The sequence below is a fragment of the Astyanax mexicanus genome, chromosome 6 (genome assembly GCF_023375975.1).
Source record: "Astyanax mexicanus isolate ESR-SI-001 chromosome 6, AstMex3_surface, whole genome shotgun sequence".
Taxonomy (NCBI): domain Eukaryota; kingdom Metazoa; phylum Chordata; class Actinopteri; order Characiformes; family Acestrorhamphidae; genus Astyanax; species Astyanax mexicanus.
The window spans coordinates 9681455-9692329 of NC_064413.1; positions in this window are offsets into that span (position 1 = coordinate 9681455).

Genomic DNA, 10875 nt, shown 5'->3' on the forward strand with positions numbered 1-10875 from the left:
ACGCAAAGTTGGTAAGTAAGGTAGAGGCCACACCCAATATGCAAATATGTGGTGCCAAGAGCCTATGGGAAAGCTGTATGAACCAACACTGCAGAAAGGACATTGACACGTGTAGTGACTAAAAGTTGGTTGAAATCCCATTTTTTATTGGCTCAACAAAAGTTTTCAGGTTGAAGTTCTCTGAACTCATTTTATTGAGTTATACTGGCCGGTAAGTTCACTTAACTTAATAATATTAGTTCTCCTGACTAAAACACAGAATCACTTTTTAGTGTCCAGTTTCATCATAACATTTTTGACAGTCTTTGCGACTGCACTTAAGGATACTTTCAAAGTTCTTGAAATGTTACTGATTGATTGATTGACCTTCATTTTTTGAAGTCATTTTTTTCTTTACTTTACACTGTAAAACTAAATATGTTGACTAAACTCAAAACTTTTGTCGTAACCGATTGCCTAATAAAGTTTAAGTTCATGTAATATAATTCGTAAGTACAGTGAACTGAGGGGACTGGGGGACACACCCAGTATGCAAATCGATTGTGACAGAAGCCAGTGGAAAAGAGGCTGCCAATGGCAACAGACTAAACTCAGTTATTATAAGTTGGTTCAACTCAAAGATCTCAGTTGGAATGTATATATGTTCCCACAAATGTTCAACTAACTCAAAATAGTTGAGTATTTTTTAGAAATCTCCAATTTTATGTAAAACAGACTAAATTTATTTTATTTATTTAAACAACTTCTGGGTTTACAGTGTAGTAATAGCACCCAGCTATTTTTTGTAGCTCAAACATCTGGAGTTAAACAAAAATGTGTGAAAGTGTTAAATTGTGTGAGTTTATTCTCCAACTTAAACTACAAGTTGAGTTGAGGGGAACTCTTTGGTGGTGTAGTGTTTCAGAGTTTATTCAAAGGTGTTGAGGAGCATGACTAAACTCTCTAATGGGCGTGTTCCCAATCCTAATTTACCATGTGAAGTCTTGCCCACCAGGGATACTTTCCATGGGGTATTTTATGATATTTTATATAATGGTTGTTTGCCTAGCTGACTTGTTGTTGGCTATAAGAACAAGTTACCGTCTTTTGCTTTGTGAAGTGTGACAAACTGCTGGCAATGCACTGATAATTGCAATGCAGGATTAAAGTTGCCATGCAAAGAGAAAATATACACTGACATGCATTTTTTGAGTATGACATTTATATTGTAATCAGCAATGTTGCTTTTGTTATTGTACTGCTAAATGTTCCAGGATTTTAAAATAATCCAATGTTTTTTAACATTGGTTTAGTAACACACATTTTTGCATTATTTGTACTGTAAAGGAGTTTATGTTAAAATGAACTCCAGCTGAGAGCTGTATTTTACTTTAGATGGGATACATATTTTAACACATTAACCACATCAGTTCAGATTTAACTCCTCAACAGAGTTAAAAGGCCAACTACCAGAAAATAGTTACTTTAACTCTGTCATAGAGTGTATTCGATGGTCACACATATACACTTAAAATGAGTTGATATTAACTCTCCGGGAGAGTCTAATATAGTGTAGTGTAGTCAAGTCAAGAGTCAAGAGGCTTTTATTGTCATTACATCTGAGTACAGGTACACAGTGTGATGAAATTACGTTCCTCCGGAACCATGGTGCAACATAGAACAACAAGCCATAGACAACATAAAGTGCAGGAGTGACGACAGTGCAACATAAAATTATAAAATTATAACATTAAATAACAATAAATAAAATAAATACAAAAGATGAGACAATTTAAAAGACAGGACAGTGCAGTACCGATACGGTATAATAAAGTGTATAGTGGGGATAAGGTGCAGAGATGTGTAACATACTGTAACATATAGAACATATATAATCACAGCAGTTACTGAGGTAGAGAGTTTATAGTTTTTGAGAGTGGCAGCAAATATTGCTGATAGGAATAAAGTCATGTCAGTCTCTGTGTGCTGAGTGTGTGTGTGGGTGAAGTTCAGTCTTTGTGTGTGGTAGGTGGGGTGGGGTTCAGCTGTCTTTGTGTGTTGAGAAGTCTGACTGCCTGGTGGATGAAGCTGTTGCAGAGTCTAGTAGTGGAGGCTCGGATGCTCCTGTATCTTCTGCCGGATGGAATCAGAGCGAAGAGTCCGTGTGAGGGATGGGTGGGGTCGTCCACAATGCTGGTGGCTTTGCGGATGCAGCGTGTGGTGTAGATCTCGGTGATGGAGGGAAGAGAGACTCCGATGATTTTCTCAGCTGTCCGCACTATCCGCTGTAGGGTCTTGCGGTCTGAGGTGTTGCAGTTCCCAAACCAGACGGTAATGCAGGTGCTCAGGATGCTTTCTACAGTCCCTCTGTAGAACATGGTGAGGATGGGAGGTGGGAGATGTGCTTTCCTCGTAATACAGTGAATAGTAATAGTTACTATTCACTGTATACCAACTTTACTAACTGATGCTCTCAAACACATTAAGAGGCAAGGAATTCGAGTAATTAACTCTTGACAAGTTCAGCACAGCTGTTAACTGAAAGCCTGAATTCCAGGTGACTCTACTTCATAAAGCTGACTGAGAAAATATATGTGTGACCATCAAATACACTCTATGCCAGAGTTAAAGTAGCTCTTTTCTCTGTTTAGGAGTTAAATCTTACCTGTTGTGGGAGTTAAAATATTTATCCCATCTAGAGTAAAACACAGTACGGGGGTCAGGGTACAGTGCAGGCACCAGGATATTGCATTTTCAAACCTTGGAGTTCTGGAGGCTTCAGCCAGACCTCTCTTTTCCGATGTGATGGAAGTGAGGAACAGAGAGGGGAAAGAGTGGTGGTGCTGGTGCTGGTGGTGCTGGTGGGGTTCACCTACTGCTGTGTGATGTGTTTGCACCTGCAGCTCACGCCAATCACTGACATCTGCTGGACATTAGGAGACCATCCACTAAATAACCGTGTTAAAGAGGTTACTGACATTCTTCACATGAAAGCCAAGGCCAGTTTTGATCCTGGAGAGAGCAGTGCCCAGGGTACCATAGCACCACAGTACCAACATTAAACAACTTTACAGTGGCCTGCAAAATCATTCATATTCCTTGAGCTTTTTTCATGTTTTCACCTTACAACCACACATTTAAATAAATTCAATTGAGATTTTAAGTGATACAAAAAGCACATGATTTTGAAGTGGAATGAAAATGATACATGTAATCAAAATGAAAATGTTAATCAAATAAAAATCTGAAAAAGTGTGTCATGCAAAAAAAGTATTCCACCCCCCTATATCAATACTTAGAAGAGCCAATTCACTGCAATTACAGCTCCATCTATTTTTCCCCTTTCTTCTTTATAAAATAGCTCAAGGTCAATCAGGTCGGATGGAGAGCATCTGTGAACAGTAGTTTTAATGTTTTGCCACAAAAGCTTTATGGGATTTAGGTCTTTTAGGACTTTGATTGAATCATTCTAACACATGAATATTCTATTATCTAAACTATTCCACTGTAGCTCTGGCTGTATGTTTAGAGTCATTTTCTTGCTGGAAGGTGAATCTGATTCTCATTCTCAAGGTTTTTTTTTCACCCTCCAACATGTTTTCTTACAGGATTGCCCTGTATTAAACTATATCCATCTTCCCATTAACTCTTACCAGCTTCCGTGTCCCTGCTGGAGAAAAGCATCCCCACAGCATAATGCTGCAATCACCATGTTTCACAGGATGATGTGTTCAGGGTGATAAGTAGAGTTACTTTTCCACCACACATTACACTTTGCGTTCAGGATCATTTGAAAACAGCACCTTCTTTCACATGTTTGCGGTGTCCCCTACATGGCTCTTCTTTTGTCTTTCTTTCAACAATGGTTTTCGTCTTGACATTCTACCATAAAGGCCAGATTTGTGGAGTGCACAACATAGTTGTCCTGTGGACAGATGCTCCCATCTGAGCTGTGGATTTCTGCAGCTCCTTCAGAGTGACCATGGGTCTCTTGGGTGATTCTCTGACCAGTGCTCTCTTTGCTCGATCTGTCAGTTTGGGTGAATGGTCATGTCCTGGTAGGTTTGCAGTTAAATTATTTTTCCATTTTTGGATGATGGATTAAATTGTGATCCATAAGATGCTCACAGCTTGGGATATGTTTTTATAACCTAATTCTCCTTTAAATTTCTCCACAACTTCTTTATCTCTGACTTGTCTGGTGAGTTCCATGGTCTTTATGATGCTGTTTGTTCACTAGTGTTCTTTAACACTTCATTACACTTTTACAGTACCCTCAAGCACATTTTGGCAATTTTCAAATGTAGTCACTTTTGTTGCCAGTTGTTTAGACATTAATGGCTGTGAGTTATTTTGAGGGCACAACAAATTTACACTGTTATACAAGCTGTACATTGACTCCTTTACATTATATTAAAATGTCTATCTGTCTATCCAGTACAAACCTTACGATGAGTGGTTAGTAAAGCTGGCCCGGCTCTGCCCTGCTAACCGCACACGGCTCACTGTGTGTTTCTGACCGCTGTGCCCATGTGTTTTGTGCATTAGTGGAAGATTTGGTTGGGTGGGGGCTGCAGCGTCAGCACAGCCTGTCGGTAAGACCCCTCTTTCTACAGCCAGTTTCCATCTGACACCCACCACCAGCCCCAAAATCACTCACCATTACCTGGCCGGCCTGCAGTTCCAGTTCCGAGCTGCCCTGCACTGCTGCAGATTCTACAGCGCCGTTTAGCAGCTACATGCTTTCAAAAGATTCAGGATGCTAAAATCAATGCAATCACTAGTTATGCCCCAACACAACGAGGGTAAAGACTAGCATGTGCCACCGACACATATGAAGTCAGCCACCGCCTCTTTTTTGGAACTGCTGCTAATGCAGGATTGCCGAGTAGCATCACAGCGCTCTCAGAGGAAAGTGCAGCAACTGGGTTCTGATACATCAGCTCACAGGCGCCTTATGTCTAATCGACATCACCCTTTGGAGTGATGTGGGGAGAGAGCGCCATCTACCCACCCAGAGAGAGCAAGGACAATTGTGCTCTCTCAGGGCTCTGGCAGCTGATGGCAAGCTGGACCACTTGAAGCCATTCCACTCAACACAAAACCCCACAGTGTCAAAACAAAAGTCCCCATTATAAATGATGCACTGTTTTGCAACACAAAATAGCCAATAATTACAACTAAAATGACTGTCTCACTCAGATGCATTACACTCTATTAAGATGTTCAGAATGCCATCCAAAATCTGATTATGGCATATATAAATTGAATCAAGATTGGATCTTGGATCAGACAGAAACAACATAAATTATTGTTTTTGCAAAACAGGTCTAAACTACATTCGGAGGCTTTTTGAAATCAAATTATAATTTTATTCCTACAGATGTGTCACTCAACTCCATCACAGCAAACCCAATCATCACCTTGGAATGTTTGTTTTTATTTTAAATGTAAATATTTATTGGACTGTATGTATAATTTACAGCACAGTGCCAAAAAATATTAAAATGCATTAGGCCTGTCACGATAAGAATTTTTTGTGTACAATATATTGTCCCAGAAATTATTGCGATACACGATATTTTTGTAACTTTAGGACTATTAATTGCCACTGACATAATGATAACAGAAAAGCATAAACAAGTAATTACACATTTTTAAAGACAGCAAAAATTGAATTAATCATTTATTATAATTAGTTTGGGAATTATATACTTATTTCTTCACCTACACAGTTATTGAAACATGAATGGCTAAAATACTGTTCACTGATATAAACACAATAGACGATATCATGATTATCAAAAATGATTGAGGTCATGCTCATTTATTGTACGATAAATCGATTTTGCAATCGTTGCGATAAATCGACAGCCCTATAATGCATATTGTAATGCATAATTTTGGATAAAATATGAAGGCAAGAACTGGAAAAATCAAGTGTTTTACAGGAAAATTGTAATTTCCTGTCTGAAGTGGAAACATTTATTTTCTCAAAGGCTTAACCAATAAACCATCAGATAAAATTATCACAAATACAATTGTGATAATAAAGTGTTTATTTCATTATAAAATGAAGTGATGCAAAAGGCACCAGTCTCAGAAAATCATCCTGCATCATGTTGTTTACACAAAGACTTAAAAAGAAATTCCTAAATGGGTTTTCCTCAAGGTTATACTCATACTTCCTCAAAATTACTCTGACAATTACTATACTTTCACCAAAAATCACACTTAGCTCATATACAGGGACGTGCACAGGAATCTTAAAGGGCAGTTGCTCTAACCTGGAAAAAAAAAAGAGTCTCTCTCTCTCTCCTGTATTCGTCTCTTTTTATGTGGGCATTTAGAATTTTCTGCTTTAACACAACGTGCATGTGAATAATTTGAATAGTGCTTTATGTCCGTCATTTAACTTGCTTGATAAAATGGCAGTCACTCTACTCCCACGGCATCTTCAAACTCCTCTGCTAGTTGGCTGAAGCACCGCCAGGTCGTGTGCTGCGTTTTTTTTTTTTTTTCTAGTGAAGCGTGCTGCGTGTCCCCCGCTTCGCCCGCGCCCCTCCCTTTTGCCTTCTCTCGAGGTGTCTGAATCTGAATTATTGACTCTGAAAACTTTGTTTTACGAAACTTCAATCAAAATTATGAATTATAAGAAAATCTTGTTGAAATATGAAATCATATTTGTCTATATTATTTTTTCCTCTCCCTCGGAAGGGCAATATCAGCCAAGGACGGCAAAAGGGCAGTTGCCCGAGCACATTGGGCCATAGCGTCTGCACCTCACTGCTCATAAATATATACTTTATCTGCACAGATACTCTTTGAGCTAATGATAAAAGAGAAGACCCAGTGCAGTTCAGGAGAGGACATTTCCCACTACTGCAGGTTTCCCAGAGCACATGATGAATCTGGGAGGAGAGAAAACTGTAAGATTTACACAAATCATCCCTCGCTCTCTGCCAACACTGACTCACAAAGACTTAAAAATAAACGTTTTCAAAAAACATGTTTTTAAACACTGGTTATATTTTAACCACAATCTTACAAGAGTATAATTTGGAAAATATGTATAAGTCCATTCACAAAATGACATTAAAAAGACATTATTTACAAAAATCAACAATTTATTTTCAATGATTCCCATTAAGCCCCCATCTACCTGGTTTCAATCTCCAAATACCACTCTAACTGAATATTGCTGAAAAATTGAACCAGCCAGAATCAAACTCACCACATTACAAAAATGAAAGCGCAGCGAAAGTTCTACTAAATTCTATGTCACTTAATTACCTATCCAATCAGCTCTTCCCTTCTGCCTTTTTAATAAGATCACTCATTCAGTACCTTTGCTGACTTTCAGACACTGATGGTCATTCTTACCCTCCTCCTTCCCCCACCGCCTCCAGGTTGGTCCCGTTTGGTTGCCCGGGGGTTGGCTCCGCCCCTGTCTCGAAAAGAGCCCAGATGTATCAAGTGCTGGGCCGATGACAGGGCCTACGCCAAAGACTCTACTAGAAGAGACTGTTCTTTATATCCTCTTGATAATATGTATCTTTGTTTGTCTAAAAATGTTAAAACGTTAAATAGTTCAACTAACAACATTTCTTCCAGAGTCGTATTAGTCGATCAAATCAACTCAAAGACATATTAGAATTGATAAAACTTAATAGTTCGGATAGATCTTGGCTCGACTTAGAACAAACATGCAAAGATTTACAGATATTAGACTCACCATTTATTAGGCAATCAGTTAAATACACTTATGGCTAGACAATATAACTGTGGCAACAACCCTGACAGCTTTGTGGAAATATTTATAAAATAACGTACTCTGCACTCTGTAATCATCAACCTGGAACAACCTGGACCTTATCATCAATAAAAAAAAACATTAAAATACTCACCTTGGATCAAAAAGGGCATTACACACCTCAAACACATTTATCACAAAGCCACCTTAATGCCACTTCTACAACGAACCCAGAAATAAATACGTTTTACAATACCACCAGTTAAGCTCACTCATCTGTTCAAAAATCAACCCAATCACATTAGACCTGCCTATACCAATTTCAGAATTTATTAGCATAAATACAACAAAAAATATTATCCAAAATATACTGTGGTGTGAAACAGTATTTGCCCCCCACAGATTTAATAGGTTTTTGCTTTTTTTGTCATACTGATTTTTTTTCTAATTACTAAACAAACTTTTATATCAGACAAAGATAACCTGAGTAAATAAAAAAACAATTTTAAATGGTTTTATTTGTCAAAGGAAAAAAACTATCCAAACCAATCTAGCCGTGTGTGAAAAGGTATTTGCCCCCTAAATTAGCTTTACCGATTATTTATTTTCCTGTTGAAAACATGCCACAACATCTCAATCAGACTTTGACTAGGCCACTCCAAAACCTTCATTTAGTTTTTTTTTAAAGTCATTCAGAGGTGGGCGTGTCTGTGTGGTTTGGATCATTGTTCTGCTGCAGAACCCGAGTACACCTGAGCTTCACAAACTGATGGTGGGATATTCTCCTTCAGGATTTTCTGGTAAACAGCAGAATTCATGCTTCCATCAATTACAGCAAGTTGTCCAGACCCTGAAGCAGCAAAGCAGCTCCGGACCATCACACTACCACCACCATGTTTTACATTCAGCATGATGTTTTTTTTTCTGAAATTATGTGTTAGTTTTACTTCAGATGTAACATTACACACACCTTCCAACAAGTTCCACTTTTGTCACATTAGTCCAAAGAATATTTAATTTTGGAGTTGAAACCTGCAGGACAGAAGCTCAACATTGCTTTAACTACAGTACCTCTTCTCATTCAATGTGTTTTTTTTATTTCTTTTTCAGTTTCTTCATGTAGAGTCTGAACAATAGTTGCTGCTTTTCTTTCACACTGTAAAGCTCCAGCTCATTTCAAATCATTCATCTCAGTTGGGTTAAGGGGATAGATTTAGGGGATTGTGAAGGACAAACACTTTTTTTGTTTACTATATAATTCCATTTGTGTCTTTTAATTGGTTTCATGTGTTTAATAATAATATACAACAAAGAAAATATATCAATTAAAGAAAAACACTAAATTAGAAGGTATGTCTAAATTTTTGAGTGGTGCTGTTTACTGGACAGAACTTTTTAAAATATGGTTCCACTGACAAAGAACCCATTTTTGCTCCCATTTTGTTATATGAGAGCACTATAAATATCGATGCCGTGAGCCATTCTACACCTATCGCACTTTATTATTCACTCTGACGTCCGTTTTTCATCTTCTCATTTGGGATATTTGCCGTGTTCCAAATGATAAAGTGAAATTTTCCGAGCCCACACTTCATTAGCTGAGCAAAATGAGGTTTTCGGTAAAAGCGTGCGATTCTGTGAAATGAGCCGTGGTCAAGGATGAAAAACATAAAAAGAAGAATGTGCTTATTACCTCAGACCTGAGACGCCGCTGACGGATGAAGCCTAGCGGAGGAAGCGGTGAGGCCCGTGTTTGTTATGATTTCTATAATTGTTGTACTTTCTCCTCATTCACATCATCAGTCAGCGGGCGATTACGGAGCTCTGGGTGAGGAGCAGAGTGAGGCAGACTCTGAGGAAGATCTTTTAGAGCCTATTAAATCACCAGGTCTAATAAATTTGCAAGCTAAATGACTTCTCGCCCTCCCGGCGTACATCACAGAGGGAGCAGAACGAAAGGCTGGATCCCCCCGAGGACGGAGGAATGCTTCTGTTCATAAGTGTGATTTGTGGACGGCTCTCAGGAACGCTGTGTCCGAGGAACAGGAGGAAAAAAAGAGGAGCTTGTATTACACAGGTTTAATGAGGAGGAGAACTCTGTAGCAACAGGTTCCCCGCAGTACATAACCTGCTAACCTGCTGTGAGGGTTCCTCAAGATCTTAGAGAGACTTGAGAGACGGTTCTTTTGAAATCGAGAATAAAATAGCAGCACAGTAAAATAGATGAGGAGAAGAGTGGACTCTACTGATGTTTCTCAGCTGAAGAGGTTCTTTATGTGTCACTGAAGTCTTATAGTACTCTAGAGTAAATGGCGTTTTCACATCAGCACTATTTGGACCAGTTAAAACTGACTCTGGTCCGTTTGTATGTTTGGTAAAGTTTGTTTAAGCAGAAGAGAAAACTGTAATTTCTCGGGAGTGGATTAAAACAAACATGACCTGCAAGAGGAGGTCATTAAATATACTTTTCAGGTTTGTGTTCAGGTGCTGTTTAACCTGATTTATTAGCCAGATCATTACTACAGGTATGAACCAATGCATCCCTGCTGCTCTAGGCTAAACTGTTTTCACACTGAATGTCATATGAACATTGTATGACTCCCCTTAGCGCTGCGCTACCCACTGAAAGTGCAGCAGCACATTTCTGCATTTACTGTTAAAGCAGCTCCACACTGCACTAATATACGCTCTGGTCTTGAACACAGAACCTTCTTGGAGTGTTTACTTTCTTGCTTCCTCACCAGACAGCTCTGACCAATTAGATGAAACAGCGTTGTCACATGGTTTGTTGGGGTGTGGTGTTTAGGTTTGTGCCTGTGTGAAAACAAACCAAACTGAAGGGAAAACGCTCTAAGTTAACATACTCTTTAACTGATTCAGATGAGATAAACCAGGGTTTCTCAACCAGTGGGCCGCGAAGCACACTCTAGGGGTCTGCAGGCTCATCCTCAGAGGAAGATAGTAGCCTGTAGTAAGCACTTTAAATCAGGATCTCAAACTCGCGGCCCGCAGAGGGATACTTTGTGGCCGCGACTTGAAATTAAACTTTAGTGTTAGCGCGGCGCGCCCGCAAGAAAGGTGCATCCTCTCCCCGTCCACCAGCACAGCACATCCTATTCAATAGAGAGAGCGCAGCCCCGCCC